This window comes from Schistocerca cancellata, chromosome 1 (genome assembly GCF_023864275.1).
Source record: "Schistocerca cancellata isolate TAMUIC-IGC-003103 chromosome 1, iqSchCanc2.1, whole genome shotgun sequence".
Lineage (NCBI taxonomy): Eukaryota > Metazoa > Arthropoda > Insecta > Orthoptera > Acrididae > Schistocerca > Schistocerca cancellata.
Window position 1 is genome coordinate 746,317,521 of NC_064626.1, and position 22,880 is coordinate 746,340,400.

The following is a 22,880-nucleotide window of genomic DNA, read 5'->3' on the forward strand; positions in this document are numbered from 1 at the left end:
TGGGGAGGTTACACTGTAACCCTCAGAATATTGGAATGCAAGCCCGCAAATGTGCGTACATTGTGTTGTGAAGGTGACGGATGTCAGATTGTGGGATGGAGTTCCATTCCTGTTGCTCTTGGTCGGTCAATACAGGGACGATTAATGCTGGTTGTGGATGACGCTGGAGCCACCTGATGTTGTCCCATATGTGCTCGATTGGAGACAGATTTGGTGATCAAGCAGGCCGAGGAAACATATCGATACTCAGTGGAGCACATTCAGTTACAACAGCGGTATGTGGACGAGTGTTATCCTGTTGGAAAACATCCCGTGGAATACTGCTCGTGAATGTTAGGACAACAGATCGAATCACTGAGTTGTAAAGTCAGGGTGCGTGAGACAGGCGCAAGAGCGCTCTTTCTGTCATACGAAAACGGGTTGGCTGAATGCCCTAAGCTAGCCTCCTCATAACCGACACACAGCCATCACTGGCACAGAGGCAGAATCAGCTTCCATCAACAGACAGAACAAACCTCTACCCTGCCCTTCAATGACACCCCTGACTTCGCCAATGGCTGTGGTTTGGGATCAGTGGAATGCATGCTACAGGGCGTCTGGCTCGGAGCTGTCCATGAAGTTACCGACTTGTAACACTGCTTTGTGTCATTGTGGTGCAACTGCTGCTCAAATTGCTGCTTCAGTTGCAGTACCATGCACCAGAGGTATACAACGAACGCGATGGTCACCTCTCTCGGTAGTGCCACGTGACCGTCAGGAGCTCGGCCTTCTTCTGACCATACATTCTCGTGATCTCCGCTGCCTGCAATCATGTACAGTAGCTACATTCCTGCCAAGTCTTTCTGCAGTATCGCGAGAGAAACGTGTAGCTTCTCGTAGCCCTATTACACGACCTAGTTGAAAAACAAAGTGAGGTGTATATAGTAGGGTCTTCGTCCCCTTAAAGGCGTACAATTACTAGCATCTACATCTACATCCATACTTCGCAAGCCACCTGAAGGTGTGTGGCGGAAGGTACCTTGAGTACCTCTGTCGGTTCTCCCTTCTGTTCCAGTCTCGTATTGTTCGTGGAAAGAAGGATTGTTGGTATGCCTCTGTGTGGGCTCTAATCTCTCTGATTTTATCCTCATGGTCTCTTCGCGAGTTATACGTAGGAGGGAGCAATATACTGCTCGACTCTTCGGTGAAGGTATGTTCTCGAAACTTCAACAAAAGCCCGTACCGAGCTACTGAGCATCTCTCTCGCAGAGTCTTCCACTGGAGTTTATCTACGATCTCCAATAACGCTTTCGCGATTACTAAATGATCCTGTAACGAAGCGCGCTGCTCTCCGTTGGATCTTCTCTATCTCTTCGATCAATCCTATCTGGTACGGATCCCACACCGGTGAGCACTATTCAAGCAGTGGGCGAACAAGTGCACTTTAACCTACTTCCTTTGCTTTCTGATTGCATTTCCTTACGATTCTGCCAATGAATCTCAGTCTGGTATCTGCTTTACCAACGATTAATTTTATACGGTCATTTCATTTTAAATCACTCCTAATGCCAACTCCCATATAATTTATGGAATTAACTGCTTCCAGTTGCTGACCTGCTATATTGTAGCTAAATGATAAAGGGTCTTTCTTCCTATGTATTAGCAGCACATTACACTTGTCTACATTGAGATTCAATTGCCACTCCCTGCATCATGCGTCAATTCGTTGCAGATCGTTCTGTACTTCAGTACAATTTTCTATTTTTAGAACCTCTCGATATACTACAGCATCATCAGCAAACAGTCCCAGTGAACTTCCGATGTTATCCACAAGGTCATTTACATATATATTGTGAATAGCAACGGTCCTACGACACTCCCCTGCGGCACACCTGAAATCACCACGTCCAGTCTAAAAAGTAACTAATGCTCAAGACCCTTACAGCGTGTATTTAAAGCAAAGCTACTAGTGCCACACTTATGCAAATGTCGCGAAATTTGAATAGACAACATATTTCAGATATACACTCCTGGAAAAGGAAAAAAGAACACATTGACACCGGTGTGTCAGACCCACCATACTTGCTCCGGACACTGCGAGAGGGCTGTACAAGCAATGATCACACGCACGGCACAGCGGACACACCAGGAACCGCGGTGTTGGCCGTCGAATGGCGCTAGCTGCGCAGCATTTGTGCACCGCCGCCGTCAGTGTCAGCCAGTTTGCCGTGGCATACGAAGCTCCATCGCAGTCTTTAACACTGGTAGCATGCCGCGACAGCGTGGACGTGAACCGTATGTGCAGTTGACGGACTTTGAGCGAGGGCGTATAGTGGGCATGCGGGAGGCCGGGTGGACGTACCGCCGAATTGCTCAACACGTGGGGCGTGAGGTCTTCACAGTACATCGATGTTGTCGCCAGTGGTCGGCGGAAGGTGCACGTGCCCGTCGACCTGGGACCGGACCGCAGCGACGCACGGATGCACGCCAAGACCGTAGGATCCTACGCAGTGCCGTAGGGGACCGCACCGCCACTTCCCAGCAAATTAGGGACACTGTTGCTCCTGGGGTATCGGCGAGGACCATTCGCAACCGTCTCCATGAAGCTGGGCTACGGTCCCGCACACCGTTAGGCCGTCTTCCGCTCACGCTCCAACATCGTGCAGCCTGCCTCCAGTGGTGTCGCGACAGGCGTGAATGGAGGGACGAATGGAGACGTGTCGTCTTCAGCGATGAGAGTCGCTTCTGCCTTGGTGCCAATGATGGTCGTATGCGTGTTTGGTGCCGTGCAGGTGAGCGCCACAATCAGGACTGCATACGACCGAGGCACACAGGGCCAACACCCGGCATCATGGTGTGGGGAGCGATCTCCTACACTGGCCGTACACCACTGGTGATCGTCGAGGGGACACTGAATAGTGCACGGTACATCCAAACCGTCATCGAACCCATCGTTCTACCATTCCTAGACCGGCAAGGGAACTTGCTGTTCCAACAGGACAATGCACGTCCGCATGTATCCCGTGCCACCCAACGTGCTCTAGAAGGTGTAAGTCAACTACCCTGGCCAGCAAGATCTCCGGATCTGTCCCCCATTGAGCATGTTTGGGACTGGATGAAGCGTCGTCTCACGCGGTCTGCACGTCCAGCACGAACGCTGGTCCAACTGAGGCGCCAGGTGGAAATGGCATGGCAAGCCGTTCCACAGGACTACATCCAGCATCTCTACGATCGTCTCCATGGGAGAATAGCAGCCTGCATTGCTGCGAAAGGTGGGTATACACTGTACTAGTGCCGACATTGTGCATGGTCTGTTGCCTGTATCTATGTGCCTGTGGTTCTGTCAGTGTGATCATGTGATGTATCTGACCCCAGGAATGTGTCAATAAAGTTTCCCCTTCCTGGGACAATGAATTCACGGTGTTCTTATTTCAATTTCCAGGAGTGTAGAAACACGCCTACCAACTTTTTTTTTTCAAGTCACGAAACTCCATCTTGATACTGCGATTTTTTTCTGTCAGTGTATTACATTTTTCATGTAAATGTCTTGAAAATACACTTGTGGCCTTAGGCCTAAAATGACAGCATTTAATGTCTTTAAGAAACAGATTATTCAAATTAATTTTTTACTATGCACTTAATTTGGTTATTATACAGTACTGGCCATTAAAATTGCTACACCACGAAGATGACGTGCTACAGACGCGATATATAACCGACAGAAAAAAGATGCTGTGTTATGCAAATGATTAGCTTTTTAGAGCATTCACACAAGGTTGGCGCCGGTGGCGACACCTACAACGTGATGACATGAGGAAAGTTTCCAACCGATTTCTCATACATAAACAGCAGTTGACCGGCGTTGCTTGGTGAAACGTTGTTGTGATGCCTCGGTAAGGAGAAATGCGTACCGTCACGTTTCCGACTTTGATGAAGGTCGGCTTGTAGCCTATCGCATTGCGGTTCATCGTATCGCAACATGCTCCTCGCGTTGGTTGAGATCCAATAACTGTAAGCACAATATGGAATCGGTGGGTTCAGGAGGGTAATACGGAACACCGTGCTGGATCCCAACGGCCTAGTATCACTAGCAGTCGAGATGACAGGCATCTTATCCGCATGGCTGTAACGGATCGTGCAGCTACGTCTCGATACCTGAGTCAACAGATGGGGACGTTTGCAAGACAACAACCATCTGCACGAACAGTTCGACGACGTTTGCAGCAGCGTGGACTATCAGCTCGGACGCCATGGCTGCGGTTACCCTTGACGCTGCATCACAGACAGGAAGGAGCGCCTGCGATGGTGTACTCAACGATGAACCTGGGTGCACGAATGGCAAAACGTCATTTTTTCGTATGAATCCAGGTTCTGTTTACAGCATCATGATGGTCGCATCCGTGATTGGCGACATCGCGGTGAACGCACATTGGAAGCGCGTATTCGTCATCGCCATACTGTCGTATCACCCGGCATGATGGTATGGGGTGCTAGTGGTTACACGTCTCGGTCACCTCTTTTTCGCATTGACGGCACTTTGAGCAGTGGACGTTACATTTCAGATGTGTTACGACCCGTGGCCCTACCCTTCATTTGATCCCTGTGAAACCCTACATTTCCGCAGGATAATGCACGACCGCATGTTTGTAGGTCCTGTACGGGCCTTTCTGGATACAGAAAATGTTCGACTGCTGCCCTGACCAGCACATTCTCCAGATCTCTCACCAATTGAAAACGTCTGGTCAATGGTGGCCGAGCAACTGGCTCGTCACAATACGCCAGTCACTACTCTTGATGAACTGTGGTGTAGTGTTGAAGCTTCATGGGCAGCTGTACCTGTACACACCATCCAAGCTCTGTTTGACTCAATGCCCAGGCGTATCAAGGCCGTTATTACGGCCAGAGGTGGTTGTTCTGGGCACTGTTTCTCAGGATCTATGCACCCAAATTGCGTGAAAATGTAATCACATGCCAGTTCTAGTATAATATTTTTGTCCAATGAATACCCGTTTATCATCTGCATTTGTTCTTGGTGTAGCAATTTTAATGGCCAGTAGCGTACTTTAACGTTAGGTGGGACACAAACGCAGTTTGTTAATAAGATCCACTGTAGGGCTTGGTTCCATGGGTCCTACAGAAAATTAGCCATGGGTCAATGTGAGATATAGCGGCTAGACAGAAGATTGGTAATACGAAAAACACAACACTCTGCCATAACTAATACGACGTAGCAAACCAGCTGGCGTACAAAAAAGTTTCCAGCTCTCGGAATGGATAAACACAGGCCCTCTACGGTTTTCAAGGGAATCGTGTACCATTCTCCCTGCTCAGTAGTGGCAACTTCACGTAACGATGGTGGAGGTGGATAGCAATTCTCAGCTTTCTCTCCAAAATATACTACAAAGGCTCAATAATATTGAGATCTGGTGTCTCTGGTGACCAGGGGAGATGCGACAATTCATCTTCGTGCTCACAAAACCAATTCTGGACAATGCGAGCTGTGTGAACAGGGGCCCTGTCCTTTGCAACACAACATCCCTATTGGAGAACAAACATTGTACCGTGGGATGGCGAAAGTGCTCACATAATCTTTGGCAGTGTTGCGACCTTACAGAGGAACCAAGGAGCCCACGGAGTGCCAATATGTGGCTTCGTAAATCTTCACCGAACCCCAGCCATGTTTCAATCTTGGGACGTAAACTAGACCAGAAGTTGAAAACTAATCGAATCCAGACTCGTCCGACCAAATGACTTTCTTGTGTTCTCCATAGTCCAGGCTTCATGGCTTGGGCACCACGTTCTCATGTCACGGCACTGATGAGTCATTTTGGAATTCCACCTCGCCCTGCAATTCCCATCTCATGGAGCTCCCACCCGTGCTGACATGGTTCACGAGAGCGACATTCAGTTCTGCAGCGTCTTCTGCAGCCGTTGGCCACTTACTTTTCGTCACAATAGTCTTCAGTGACCGTCTATCACGATCACTCAACGCAAGCTTTCGTCCGTTTGTGACTTAGCGGATGATGTACTTCCTATTTCCCTGTATGCAGCCCAAATCTTCGATACGGTGTCTCTTGAAACACATGACAATTCACCTACTTTGGTTACGGGAACACCCAACGCACGAGCTCCAACGATTTACCCACGTTCGAATTCATTTAATTCCGACATCCACTCGCAACTATGCAGAACACTGTTGTGACCACGACTTGACATTTGCAACATATTGAGGACATTGCATCTACATATACATTTACATCCATACTCCGCAAGCCACCTGACGGTGTGTGGCGGAGGGTACCTTGAGTACCTCTATCGGTCCTCCCTTCTACTCCAGTGTCGTATTGTTCGTGGAAAGAAGGATTGTCGGTATGCCTCTGTGTGGGCTCTAATCTCTCTGATTTCATCCTCATGGTCTCTTCGTGAGATACACGTAGGAGGGAGAAATATACTGCTTGACTCCTCGGTGAAGGTATGTTCTCGAAACTTCAACAAAAACCCGAACCGAGCTACTGAGCGTCTCTCCTGCAGAGTCTTCCACTGGAGTTTATCTATCATCTCCGTAACGCTTTCGCGATTACTTAATGATCCTGTAACGAAGCGCGCTGCTCTCCGTTGGATCTTCTCTATCTCTTCGATCAACCCTATCTGGTACGGATCCCACACTGCTGAGCAGTAGTCAAACAGTGGGCGAACAAGCGTACTGTAACCTACTTCATTTGTTTTCGGATTACATTTCCTTAGGATTCTTCCAATGAATCTCAGTCTGCACAGGTGCCGTTCGAGGTCAAATACAACAGCGCCATCTGTAGGATCGGCTAGCACCTGAATTTATGTTCAAGCACGCATTTCTCGCGGTGTTTCTATATTTTTGCCATACACCTGTATGGATATTCATATTAATTAATGACCATGGAATGACTGGAAATATAATGAAAATAATGTGAATGTTTCATCAGTTAAATAACATCTACCCTACCGCAAAATGACCTTCCCCTTTCGCTTTTCACCTGTGGTGTGATAAAGTCTTCTACGAGACGGACTTCTCACACAGATGCTGCATGCCGTTCGATGAGACATCGATGCCGACCTGCTGCCAACTAGGCCATTGCCGACGTTTGCTCAGAGCCGCTCGGCTACTCCGGCCGGCCGTGTGTACTTGCAGATAACTAACAATGGTATTGTATTCTATTGATTTGTATGTTAACCGGGGACCTAGAAACGACGGAGAGGCTCCGTCCCCGCCGCAGCCGCAGTGGTCCACAACCCCACGACGACTACCGCAGTCCACTTAACCCCTCCGGTGCCCTACACCGAACCAAGGGTTAATTGTGCGGTTCGGCCCCCGGTGGACCCCCCAGGGAACGTCTCACACCAGACGAGTGCAGCCCTTATGTTTGCGTGCTAGAGTAATGGTGGTGTACGCATACGTGGGGAACTTGTTTGCTTAGCAATCGCCGACATAGTGTAACTGAGGCGGAATAAGGGGAACCAGCCCGCATTCGCCAAGGCAGATGGAAAACCGCCTAAAAACCGTCCACAGACTGGCCAGTTCACCGGACCTCGACACAAATCCGAGGGGCGGATTCGTGCCGGGGACCAGGCGCTACTTCCCGCCCGGAAAGCCGTGCGTTAGACGGCACGACCAACCGGGATGGCAACAATGGTATTACGTTAAGAAGAATGGCGCACAGAATGGCCGACCATTTTCGATAACAACTGATTTCGTTTAAAATCGCTGATAAGGCAATTCTGATTTCTTATTTTCTAAAGTACAATCATATACGTTCAAAAGTGCAGATCTTTTTCAGTGTATTTCACAATATTTAATAGCAATAATAATAAATACATCAGCATATTTTATTTGTGTACCAAGACAGCTTTTATCCTTAGTGATAAATGTATAACAATATTAACAATCAACTGATTTTGTTTAGTAACATCTAAAAAAGATCAAAAACTGTTGCTTTGTTCACATAAGAAATATAAGAAATTTGTGAAAAAACTTTATTACACTGCGAATGACACCTGAAGCAACTGCTGGTTGTCACATGTTGCTGAAAGTAGCCATTGAAATGACCTACACGTAAACATCAGCAATCACCAGTTGCTAAGTTAGTACCTCAATAGAGATGAACTTTATCATCATACTTCCATTGAGATTTGTATGTACCTCAATAGAGATGAACTTTGTCATCATAGTTCCATTGAGATTTTGTTTCCACATCGTTACTTCGATATGTTTTGAAGTGATACAGTGTTTTGCTGTCTCTACCTAACATAACAGCGTTTCTTAACGGTGACATTATGAGGTAGTTTGTTCATGAAGTCATAAATTATCAGATCGTCTCCTGGTAACAAAGCATATAATAATTAGATTCACAGGGCAGCTATCTGTCGTAAGCGGCTATGAAAGCCTTACAGTTCGGACAGTAGTGGTGCTTCGCTCTCAAGCTGTCCACATAGTCCGGGGCCCAGCAGCATAAGCAGCATCTGAAACAGAAATTTCTTAATATAAGATGGAGGGGAAACGTCGTCAGGCAAGATCGCCTAATGCATACAAAATTTCTAACTTTACAAACAATTGTCTTCAACAACCGTTCTACCATCAGACATTACCGCGTTTGTTATGAAAGATATGTACACATGAGATAGAAACACATGAAATTAAATAAATAAATTGAGAACACGTGGAAATATACGTACATAGCTAGTTGGCCCTTCTTGGTTTATATAAAGGCACTCTGATATTCTAATTTCATTGGCGGGAAATGAAATGGAATAGCTAATGCTTTTCCTTCTTTTACTGTCTGCGTTAGTTGGATTTCCGTTATAAAGTAATATTATATGGCCTACACTTTGGTTGTCTGAGTGTAAATGTTTCATGTAAGATGCACAGTAAAGGAATGGTTAGAGGCGCCATGTCACTGATTGGGCGGGCCCTCCCGCCGGAGGTTCGAGTCCTCCCTCGGGCATGGGTGTGTGTTTGTGCGTGTTTGTGTGTGTGTGCGTGTCGCTCTTAGCATAAGTTAGTTTAAGTAGTGTGTAAGTCTAGGGACCGATGACCTCAGCAGTTTGGACCCTTAGGAATTTGAACATTTGAAAGGAATGGTGTAAGCCCAACACATGCTTCTGATAAGCATTATACACTTCTTTTTTACACCAAAACTGTTACGCTGAGAAAAGTCGACTTTTCAGAGATCCCTGCCAATGAAGCAGGTGTTATATTTTGATACTCTGTGCTTACATCCAAAGCGCAGGATGCTATCATCAACAACTTTTGTATAACAACAACTATAATAATTTTTTAATTGTATACAGTGACTGTCTTTGACTCAATTATCTTTTACGTTAATACATTAACATAAGAAGTAACAATCCATGGGTATCCTCAGTTGGGAAAATTGAGAGCTGCTGTCACTCTGCTGGACTGTGGTTATTAATAAACATTTGAGTTATTTTTATGGGTGATTCGACATAAGAGCAGTTCTAAGGAAGTGTCCCTCCTTTCCTTCAGCGGAGTGTGTCGCTTAAGTTTGTGTGTGTGCGTGTGTGTGTGCGTGCGTGTGTGTGTGTGTGTGTGTGTGTGTGTGTGTGTGTGTGTGTGTGTGTGTGACTCTGTAGAGGCTTCTACAGTTGTCTGTTGTCTTTGTATTGTTTGTTTAAATGTAGAGAAGAAGGGAGGATTAAGGTGGGGTCCACCACAGTAGCTTATCGTACTGTTCTCGGCCAACAGCAACGAGTAAGAGGAACTAAACATAGACATAATCCGAACTATTGTATGAGACCAGCACTCTGTATACTGTAGTTCCTATAGTGTAGCACATAGTCTAATCACGAGAACTGCTGGGTACATAATCTTGGACGTTGGTGACGGAACTAAACTGCATCTCTCTCGTGCGTGTCTGAAAATGGTGATTCGTATATTTTTCTGATCACGACAAATAAAATAAGTGAACAGCTTTAACGCCTACCTACCTTTTTGTTTTACCCTTATGTCGAAATCTCTAGCAGAATTTTCACATTTACTTCAAGTAACATGCACATACTCAGAAAACTGTGTGTTAAAATGACTGTCGAAGGTCACCTTGAACCGTGAAGGCAGAGTAACTCTTTCAGAATACGACCTAATTGTTTTGAGAACTAAATTTAGAATGCAAAGGTAAACACGTGGATGTTTGCCAGCATTTTTTATGCCATTCAGGTTGTCCCAGGGGGAATGGTCAATATACAGAGAAATCACGGGAACGGTCATTCGAAGCACTGAATACCCTTAAGAGCAGTGAGCATTTGTTCATCTTCGCTACTGTAAAACATATCTCTCCTACACAATAAGTGCTCATAGCTCTTTCCTGGTCCATACTACTTCCTCCTAAAATATTGAAAAAATTTGGAAATTTGTGGTAAGATTTTATGAGGCCAAACTGCTGAGGTCATCGGTGCCACTACTTATTCTAACTTAAACTAGCTTACGCTAAGGGCGACACACACACACACACACACACACACACACACACACACACACACACACACCCATCCCCGTGAGAGGACTCGAACCTCCGACGGGAGGAGTCGCGCAGACCGTGACAACAAGCCCAAGACCGCGCGGTTACCCCGCGCGGCAAAAATATGCAAAGCAAAGAGTTTACAGAAGAAAAGCTTTGTTTCACAACATCGAAGGTGAAGAAGTGCTCTCAGCGCTTAACGTATGCATTTTACAGCCCATTTATACTAGACATTTTGCTTCGAATCCTCGTCCCAGTCGTATACCTGGATATCGACCATTCCTCCTGGGATATCCTGTATATCTATGGTTGATGTACAAATCCTCGCCCATTATCAGTGCCCAGTATCAAAGACAGCATATTGGGACCGGGTGAGGTGGCTCAGTGGTTTGCACAATGGACTCGCATTCGGGAGAACGACGGTTCAGTCCCGCGTCCGGACATCCTGATTTACGTTTTTTCCCTAAATCGCTTCAGGCAAATGCCGGGATGTTATCATTGAAATGGCGCGGCCGACTTCCTTCCCCATCCTTCCCTAATCCGATGAGACCGATGACCTCGCTGTTTGGTCTCTTCCACCAAATCCATCCAATACAACAGTGTATTGGAAGCACAAATCGTTGGAAAGAAAGCATACAGTGGAAATTTTATGATAAAACCATGTTCACAGTAAAAAGTGTGTTCTACAGTAAAACGTTCACGTGTAGTGATATCACATATGAATTTTGAAGTGATATGAGGGTCGTATAACGCCAGACTATAAAAATAGGGATGAAAGATGTTAACGCTCTTGCTGGAAGCAAGATACGTACTGCAAATAACAAGTCACAAATTTATCGTGTGGTTATTCTTATTATCTGGGACACACGAAAAACAAATATTAAATCATCTAAGAGGTAACAGGTACATACAGGCAGACAGAAAACGTGAGGGATCTTCGACTGGGTTCACTTAGGTCTGCTATTACACTCATTGGCTCTGAGCACTATGAGACTCAACTGCTGAGGTTATTAGTCCCCTAGAACTTAGAACTAGTTAAACCTAACTAACCTAAGGACATCACAAACATCCATGCCCGAGGCAGGATTCGAACCTGCGACCGTAGCGGTCATGCGGTTCCAGACTGCAGCGCCTTTAACCGCACGGCTACTTCGGCCGGCTATTACACTCATTAATCAGAAACTAAATCACATGCTACATACACACTTTATTTCCATGTTACCTTCAGGTAACTCATACTCACCCAAAGGCGGCTAGTAGGACGGCAGACAGGTGCGTCTTGGTAGTTGACACGACCTTGACGTCTGTCTGTACGGTTTGGTGACACGTGGGACATACAACAGTGCACGAGTCTGGACCCACAGTCAGCGGCAGTATCACCACGCCGGCTGGACAGGAATACAGAGGAAATGAGTCAGTGGTCTCCCAACTTACTGTCAAAGGGGGGGGGGGGGGTAAATTAAGGAAGAAAATAAGAAATGAGATACGCGATGAGGCTGGTCCCGGTGGAGGTTCGAGTCCTCCCTCGGGCATGGATGTATGTTTTTGTCCTTAGGATAATTTAGGTTAAGTAGTGTGTAAGCTTAGGGACTGATGACCTTAGCAGTTAAGTCCCATAAGATTTCACACACATTTGAACATTTGAGAAACGCGATGAAGAAATACTTCTTGCTTTAGAAGCACAGGCACACACTAAGCGCTGCAGGACGGTCAACAATTCCGAGGTTTCGCAACAATTCACAACTTTATTACCGTGTCTAATCGATTACATTCTCCCTCATTCAACTTTGGTGAGTTTGCACATTTGATGTAAGTCTCTACAATCGTCATTATTCCTTTACTTTCCTGCATGTACCACTGTAATTAGTTTTCAATTTTTCACTCATTGATCTTGCAGCTTGTGTTGAATCTCGTATATGGTATAAATACCATTGCTTTGTAATGAGAGTCACTTTCCCGAACTATTCTATTATTAGCGTGCACCTTTATTAATGTTTCGACTGCAAAGATTGTACCTAAGTAAATTTCTTAAATATTCCAAAGAAGACTGAAAGAGATGAGACCCACTAACATTCCAAGAAAAGCTTATAAACAAAAACAACTTCATTGCAGTTCGAGTCGATACTGAGAGAATAGTAGAACAACAATATAGAGAGGCCAATCAAGCGAAAAAAGTAATTGATAAAAAATAATGAATTCTGAGAGAAAGATAACAGGAGAACTAGAAAGAGTATCTCACAGTAGATGCTTACTTCCATGAGAAATCTAAGTTTTTAAGTGTATGGTTACTTGAGTATTGATATTATCAGCTGTGTTTTGAAGAGAGAATACTATAAGGGGCAGTCAGATGGAAACTGAACACCCGCTACAACGCGACCATGGAATGGTTCCATTCAAAAGTAATCACCATACGCGTTAAGACATTTATCCCACTGGGAGACAAGACGATTGCTTTCTATTTTGTATAAGTAGATCAGCCACTGACGGATCCACAACCGCACGCACTCTTGCACTTCCTGTCCGACTGAAACCGATGTCCACGCACGTCTATCTTCAGGTCTCCAAAGATGTTAAATCACACAGTGAAAGACACGGGCAGTATGGAGGATGTCTCACTGTTTCCCAAGCAAATCGGTGAAGCGTAGCCTTCCTCCTATTGGCGGCGTGGGGGTGGGCGTTATGGTATCCTCCTCGTTCGACTGTGTGTTCGAGTGTGGAACCACAAGCAATGCGCAACGCTACGAAGACACTTTGCAGAAACTGCTACGCGCTATAAAGCCAAAGTGCACAGGAAAGCTGTCGAACGCAGTCATTCCGTTACACAATGACGCCCGCCCCCATACTGACAAATGGGTGAAGACTGTGCTTCAGCGATTTGGTTGGGAAACACTGCGAAATCCTCCGCAGTACCAGCATATTTCACTGTGTGGTCTTCACATACTTGGCGACGTGAAGGAAGACGTGCATGGACGTCAGTTTCGGTCGGACGAGGAAGTGCAGAAGTGGATCCGTCAGCAGCCGACCACGTTCTACAAAATAAGAACTGATAATCTTCAGCTTCCAGAAGGATAAATGCCTTAACGCGTGTGGTGACTACTTTTGAATGGAAACCTTCCACGGACCTGTTTTCGCGGATGTTGGGTTTTCATTTCACTGTCCCTCATACAACATTCTTTGGACATAACAGCATGAAAGAGCTGCAAACTCTGATGGGCTGTAAGTAGGCTGTTTATGTTTTCTTTATGTAAGTAGGCTGTTTATGTTTTCTTATAGGCAACGTTACGTAGCGCTCTGTATGAAAATCACTGGCTGTGCTGTGTGCAGCCTGTGGCTAGTTTGCATTGTTGTCTGCCATTGTAGTGTTGGGCAGCGGCAGCTGGATGTGAACAGCGCGTAGCGTTGCGCAGTTGGAGGTGAGTCGCCAGCAGTGGTGGATGTGAGGAGAGAGATGGCGGAGTTTTGTAATTTGTCATGAACTGATATATATATATATTATGACTATTAAGGTAAATACATTGTTTGTTCTCTATTAAAATCTTTCATTTGCTAACTATCCTTATCAGTAGTTAGTGCCTTCCGTAGTTTGAATCTTTAGTTGGCAGTAGTGGCGCTCGCTGTATTGCAGTAGTTCGAGTACTGAAGATTTTTGTGAGGTAAGTGATTTGTGAAAGGTATAGGTTAATGTTAGTCAGGGCCATTCTTTTGCAGGGATCTTTGATAGTCAGATTGCGTTGCGCTAAAAACATTGTGTGTCAGTTTAAGCACAGTCTCGTATACTATTGTTCTAAGGGGACGTTTCATATGTCGACCCTTAGCCTAGGGTACCTCACTGGAATCTTCTGATTTTTTCTTGTAGTTTGTGTATTTAGTGTAGATTTTGTTTATTGCTAGCGCGTAATTGTAGAGAGAATCTCCTTTGTAGTTGCAGCCTTTCATTGTTGTAGAGTAAAACAGTTGTGGCATGCATGTAGATTTGCACCAAGTATTTCGCAGCTGCAATTAACTAGATATTATTTTCAGTACTATGTTAATGTGTTCTCTTATTTTTGCTCTTCAAATTGTGCTTTTCTGTGTTATCGTGTGAAATATTGTGACAAAAATGACGTGTGAAAAATGTAACACTAGGCTTCAAAACAAACTGAGAAATAATAGTGACGACGAGCGTAGCTTATCAGCACCACTGTGTAGTGAATTAACAGACATTCCAAGTAGTAATTTGGTAATTGTGCATAGGGAGATGGAGCGGGCGGCAAATAATGGTGTAGACAGTCAAACAGGTAGTGAACAGGGAAGCATTATCGATCGATCGGTCGGCAACAGCTCGCCTCAGGAATCCGAAATGATAGGACACAATTTTGCAAATACTGTAGATTCAGGTTTTGCGTCCTCACCGTTTTCTCAAATGAGTCAAGACACATTTTCTGCTTGTCAAAATGTGAATGTTGCCGGTGAAAATGCACTGCCAAAAAGCATAGAGAAACAGATTCCAGACACTAATACATTATTATTGCAATTAATGCAACAAATGGAACAAAATCAGAGACAAACACAGCAAAAGCTTCAAAAGTTAGACACAATGGAACAACACCAGAGACAAACACAGCAACAGTTACACACAATGGAACAAAATCAAAGACAAACACAGCAAAAGCTTCAAAAGTTAGACTCATTGGAACAAACTCTCGAACAAACACGTGAAGATTTAACTGCTGAGTTACATAACATTGAATCGAAATGTCAGAAAGTGTGTAATGACGTAAAAACACAAATTTGTGAGCATTTTCAACCTATTTTTTCGCGGCATGAAAATGCATTACAGAATCACGAAGCAGCCATAAAAGAACTGCAAACCATTGTTCATGAAAATCATGAGACCTTGTGGGCTAAAATTGACTCAGTTGCATCTACCGATTCGGTTACGCAACTTGCAAAAACTCAGGAAAACTTAAAGGACACAGTAGATTCGATTTTAACACAAATGGACACTCTGAAGCTTGGTTCAGAAAAACACACTGAGGAAATGTGTTCATTATCAGAGAAAGTAGTTGAACTTTCGGATCAGCTAAATAATTTATCTACGAAGGTAGATGATAATCTGAATGACGCAAAACCGGTAGTCTTTAATGACACAGAAGAGAGCGAACAAATTAGGAAACTGAAACAAAATCTGAATCAAATTGATACGCAACATCAAAGAGAAATCCGGGAAGTACAAGATCAGTTGACACAGGTAATACAAGAATTACGTATTTCAGAGGACACTCGCGCTCCAATACGGGAAGAGGTACATAGAAATACGGAACAGCCACAAATTAATAACACAAGGCACTTCGGAAATTATGAAAGAAATTGGCAAGGTACATCGAATTTTGAGATGGAACCGCCGAAACGACGTAACAATGACCGACATGCGACTCGCCGACATGATGATTTTGATTATAAGCTGTTCATTACTACACGTAAATTCAAAACGTTTAAGAACTCTGCCAACGACATTCATCCACAAGCGTGGCTCCATCAATTCTCTCATTGATTTCCTCCCAACTGGTCATTGGAGCACAGATTAGAATTTATGTGTGGCTACTTGGAGAATGAACCAGCTGTAAGAATGCGATCGGTCATTCACGATTGTCACAATGAAGGAGAATTTTATCATGCCTTCCTCTCAGCGTATTGGTCTCAAGCTACACAAGACCGAGTAAAACATAGCATCATAATGATGAAACGTTTCGAACAATCTGAATTTTCCAGTCTTATGAAATATTTTGAAGACATGTTGCATAAGAATCAGTATCTTTCAAACCCATACAGCCCCTCAGAACTCATCCGCATTTGCTTAATGAAATTGCCTGAACATTTAAGAAATATTATTTTATCAGGACGTTGCAAAGACGACATTGAAGCTTTTCAGGGACTCCTACAAGAATTAGAAATTGACACAGACAGTCGCCAGATGCGAGAACAGGAAAACAATCACTACAGGTCACATACGTCACAATTCCGTGACGACAGAAACAATAACTGGACACGACAAGGCTATTCTTACAACGCAAATCGTGATCAAAACAGACACCACCCATATGACAACCATTGGCAGAGTAGTAATAATTACAGGGAAAGATCACCTCTCCGGGGTAATGACTATCACAGAGACAATCATAGAAACAGACAATATGGCAACCAGAACTATTATTATCATGGGAGACAGAATAACTTCAGACGCAACGGTCCCCCGTGCAGTGATAATTCAGGGAGAAATTCTCCACCACTTAACCGACAAGAAAGAATCTACAGGAACTACCGACAAAACGACAGACCTGAATTCCATCGGAACTGGCGAGCCTTAAACAGGGCAGAGCCCTCTCGTCACGGTGAATTTGTGGAAGTTAGGTCTCCAAATCCCAATAACGACGCACGCCAACAAAGAAACAGACAATGACTCGCACGGCAGGCAGCCACTTGCGCCCGCTGGCTCAGGGAAAAATAACATTGACGCTAACCTTAAGCAAAATTCCAGTATTCTTTACCGACGTATACCACATGATAATTGCGTTAAAGTTGAAACTGCGTACTAGGAAGAGCAAAGGGCTACACCACATTTCACATGTGAAACCATTTCTTGAAAGATAATCTGCTTTTTAACTTTGTCTTTGCCATAAAACGTTTCGCTTCACATTTCTAGTATGCATTGTCACACTTAGAAACTGTTACCATGCAACAATGTTTGAAGTTAAATATCCAGTCAAGAACCAAGAGAACTTATTTAAACAGAAATCACGAATGCATTGTTATTGCAAACAGACAACACAGTGTAATTGTGTGTGTACACTCTTGCTTGTTAGTTGCACGATTAGAACATTTACCAGTACTGCAAATGAGATTTTAATGCAACATTTTGGTTTATTTGAAAATACATTTGGGATTTAAAGTACTTTCTGTGAGATTAAAGATGACTTAGTATTTGGTTTCTTTGACAGCTACACGGTTATATTACGACACTACTAATGTGTGACATAATTTACATTGTTGCTTTTGCGGTGTTTCTGTTTCATATCTGCACAGTTTTTCTGAATTCTTCTGGAAAGTAAAACATGTTTAATAGTAACTTTTGTGGTATAGCTACAATGAGACAGCCTTTTCCGTAGCACAACAATACGTTACAGCACAGTACTTTCTTCATCACGGCAATAAGCGTAATAAGTAAGATATCTATACGCAAAGCGTTTCACCTTTGTTTATCATGAGGTAAGTACATTGGCTTCTGCAGAACTTAGCTTTTGGAGGACGATAACTACGACACTTCCACAGAGATTATCTTACAGCAAGACGCATATTTAGCGCTACAGGACACGTATTTGAGTGATTAATTTTGTACTTAAAACATTTATTCTTAAAGATTTTTTGAAACACAAAGGAAGTTTTCCGTGATACATTTCATTCCATTGCTGTAATCTGTAACAACTGAGGGTATAATTACAATAATCCTCAGGGGGTACAGGCTTACTTTGTGTACCATGTGTTTGGCAAGCACAAGGAGCCCTAGCTAATATGGTATCTGCTTATACAACTTTACACATCGGTACCATATTTCTCTAACACAAATTACACAGCTATCTGATCATTTAACTGAGAGAGACAAACTTTTTTATTACGTCAGTGACAGATGTTTATGTAATTACACCGTTGTATAACTTCACACTTACGAAATTGTATTTTTGTCTGTACTTTGTGAACTGTTGACTTTTTTTGGTACCATTGTGATACTATGAGAGCTTTGAATGATGTATTTGGTAAGGGAGCATGATTTTAAAGTACGTTTGAGGCAGATGACACTTTTGACATGAGCAGAGAATTTTTTTAGGTTTTGAAATTATTGGAGGAAGCTACGACGATTTTGAGATTTGACTGAGGTGTTATGATGTTATTATTACGATGACGATGTGTATTATGCTGCTGAGGTATGTTTATGATTAATAGGCTGATGCTATATGAGTTATTTGAGTATGCTACTTATGTGTTATGATGCAATATTGAAGACGTGTCGACGAATAAGGTAAGGAGTAATGAATAGTGGTTAGGGACGCTGACTTGTGAAAAAGGATGTTGGAAACCTAGAATCGTACTTTAAGAGTTATGAAATGTGTGGAAATGCGTAAATGTATCACAATGCCGGCTAAAATTTTTTGGACAATGTTATATTCATAGGATTTTGTTTCTACACATTTGCAACGTAAATTCTCGACCTGTGAAATTTTTATATGAGACTGTCACTGTAGCGGAAACTGCTGTCGTAAATAATTCCATAAGAAAGTTAAGTGACCACCTGCACGTGCGTCGTCGGCACACAGCTGTGTCAGACACCTGGAGAACAAGCCATTAGTGTGAGTGCCTCATCAGAAGCACAGGTAGAAAAAAAGGGGAGGCCATTGTCCTCGCTATTGATATTTCCTTGTTGAAAGCATACTGTGGAGCTCGTAATTTATGATATTTACTGAAATGCCTAATGAAACAATGAGAAACATTTCACGGCTATTGTCTTGCTAGTTGAGAAAAATGCCATATGGCTTGCTTTATGTATTTATTTACACATTTTGTTTAATATCAAGTTTCTAGCTGCACTGCAGCATTGGTTAAAATAAAATTTAATATATGTACTAATATAGTTATTTTATGCCTACAGATCCAGTCTATAAGAAATTTATGATCTACTTCCAAGAAAACGAGGGCACATAAATCGACATTTCCCTTCACAGGAATTGCATAAATAATTTCTTTACGATTTGGTAACTTATCTGTTAGTGTAAGTTCTCGTGATGCATCACTATAGTGTTAAGATGTGACATAGGTATTAGACATGGCCATTTTACTGTAATATTTTTTTCTGCTTGAGCTATGTCATGTTTAGGTATAAGTTACTGCTGTTTGCCAGGTATAGTGCTACTAAATTTCACTTTGTATTGCTCTGTTAAGCTAGTTTTACTACTGATTTATTTTTATTGTTGCTGCACATTGGCTCATATTAGGTGTAATTTTGCATTTTATCTGTTAATTTAGATTTACTGCTGCTTGCTTTGCAAATTGGCATTGTTTTGTCATTGCTGTTTGTGTTAATTTGTTATGTACTGCTGCATTGCCTCGTCCCTTAGTTTAGCATCTGAGCTCAGTAGATTTAAGTTAGCTTAAGAGGGGTAGACTATATAAGAAACTAACTATGATGAATTGGAAGAAATGCATTGAGAAGCTATAAGAAAATGGTGAAGCCAAAAAACAAAAAAAAAAAGAATTTTGAAAGAGGATATGAACAAAAAAAAGTAGGGTTTAGGGACAACAGGTTTAGGTAGGATTTTCTTGGAAATAAATGATGAGGTAAGAAATATATGAAATAAATACAGAAAGCATGCTTGAATAGGATTTTTTGGTGGAAACAAAGGATGAAATAAGAGGAAAGATGTATGGAATGAAGTTTTGGGGTGGACTGCAGTACCAAATGTTACACTGAAAACGAACCCTGTCCTTTCCTTTTGTGTAATCCCACTATGTGTTTGTGTACCCTTGTGTATTTGTTTTCTTCCTGTCTCTGTGTAGTTTCATAGAATTTTTTCTTCTTCTAATACTAAGCTATATTCACTATGATGAGGAATACTGTTATCCTCAAATATAATTGGCATTAATAATATGTTATTTACCTTGTAAAGATGCTTATACATTATTTATTCTGTTTTGTTTTAATGCTCATGTGTAAAGTTGATGTTTCAAAAATTATTCTGATCGTTTATGTATTTACTTATGTCATAATTCCTGTAACACTGATGTATATGTTTATTTCTGTTCTGTTGTAAAGCCTGTACTACAAATGTTATCTGTATTGTTATGTTCTTTAATGATGTATTTTGTACCTTTGTAATTGTATTCTTATGTTGTAAATTTATAATAATATTGACACCAGTTCATCAAATTAAGTAACTTGTAAGTTACATTTCACTGCACACGTTTCTGTTGGTCATAGTATATGGACAATATGTGAGAAGTAGGGACTGTTAGTGTTTGCACGTGTGTTGATAATTCAGCAAGGGGCTGGATAACAGCATTGCTGGTTCTAAGGACAATTCCAAAAAGGATGTGAGTGCACAAGCGGTGGTTATGGACTTGCTATATTAACTGCAAGACTCTTCAATGGTGATTGTGCACCCGCACAGTCACAACAGATGGCTGCTGACCATCTCTACAAGGACTACAGTGGGTCTTCACATCTGGTGGCCCACCAATACCACAATCTCTACCAGGACTACAGTGGGTCTACTCTGTGATGACCTACCTACCAATCTTCTTCAAAACGTCGAATGACTCTGCTGTGGGTTTGCTCTGTTGTGGCCCATTACCTGTCAGCATGTCAAGAGTCAGCACTGTCTTTCCATTGGAAGGACAACACTACTACTTCAAGACTGCATGGAAATCTACTACTTCCGTGTGCATCCTCTTTTACTGCTCAGACTTTGAAAAAAAAAAAAAAAAGAAAAAATAACACTGAAATTTTACTGTGATGAATGATCAGGACTGTCTTTATGGACTGTGAGAAAATTTTAGCTTTTGACCAACATTGTATTAATAAGTGTGTGCATTTGATATCTTTGTTATTGTAATTATGAAAAATTTTATCAAATCATTATTGGCCACTGCCCAAAAATATTTTGTAAAATTTTTTGTGGGGAGCACTGGGGCTATGTAAGTAGGCTGTTTATGTTTTCTTTATGTAAGTTGACTGTTTATGTTTTCTTATTGGCAACGTTACGTAGCGCTCTGTATGAAAATCACTGGCTGTGCTGTGCGCAGCCTGTGGCTAGTTTGCATTTTTGTCTGCCATTGTAGTGTTGGGCAGCGGCAGCTGGATGTGAACAGCGCGTAGCGTTGCGCAGTGGGAGGTGAGTCGCCAGCAGTGGTGGATGTGAGGAGAGAGATGGCGGAGTTTTGTAATTTGTCATGAACTGATATATATATATATTATGACTATTAAGGTAAATACATTGTTTGTTCTCTATTAAAATCTTTCATTTGCTAACTATCCTTATCAGTAGTTAGTGCCTTCCGTAGTTTGAATCTTTTATTTAGTTGGCAGTAGTGGCGCTCGCTGTATTGCAGTAGTTCGAGTAATGAAGATTTTTGTGAGGTAAGTGATTTGTGAAAGGTATAGGTTAATGTTAGTCAGGGCCATTCTTTTGCAGGGATCTTTGATAGTCAGATTGCGTTGCGCTAAAAACATTGTGTGTCAGTTTAAGCACAGTCTCGTATACTATTGTTCTAAGGGGACGTTTCAGGGCAAACTGCAGTACCTAGCAAACAGGAAGAAGTACTTTTAGAACGTAGGCATGGTATTATATCACGTGCTTCAGATGATGATATGCTAGGGAACAGAAGAAAGATATAGTGCTGTAACGTCGCGAATCAATACGCAGTAGCATTTATTGTACTACTTTGCAGTATGGCTCGTAGCTTTGGAGCCGTTGGCGGTGATAGAAACAGCCTGCTTGTATCTTAGCGTGACTCATTCGCACCTGTCGCTAGCCTAGCCGTGGGAAGCGGTACCTGTGTCAATTCGAGCGACAGAATATTCACGCCCCTAAGAATCTAAATAAACTATATTAAATATTATTCAGTTTAGTTAACAGTCAATATACTGCTCTTTGTTATTATAAAGAAGATTGTGTAAAAATCTCAGCTTTCTAGCTGGCATACTTTCAGAGTTAGAGAAAATTACCTAAAACACCTCAAACCGACGCTTGTAAGATTAAGGTTAGTTAGTGTTCATGAGATTTTGTCTTTCAGTATCATGTGGAAACATTTCTGAAGCTCACAGCACATTAGGTCAATTTGTTTATGTATTTGGTAATGTATTTCACTGTTATTGTCTAATGTGCTTTCAGAAAACACTTGATAATGGCACTTTGAAGCTGAAATCATGATCGTGTAAATGTAACACTGCAAATAAAAAACAGTCTAATGGCGGTAGTTACTTTAAAGAAATATATTATGACCGTTGCCCATCATTAGGAAAAAAAAATATTAAATTTGTTTAGAGTTTCATAATTAAAGTGTTAACTATTTGGCATTTTTCGTAATATAAAATTCAGAAAAGATCAGTATTTATTTAATGTGTTGTTGTGTGAGTAAATGAGAATGAGTGAGAGTGTGTTTGTGGGACATACGAAAAAATTCAAGATTATCTCATGTTACACATTACGTAACTGTGTGTGTTTTACCCACATTGCTGATGACGTATGTCTAGGTGTACTTGCCGTTGTAAGGAGGCAGCCAGAATGGCCGTTTGCAGTAGTTTTTAAATTTATTTCAAGTTTAGTTTTCCTTTCGTTTGGTTTTGTTAAACAGTATATTAATATTTGC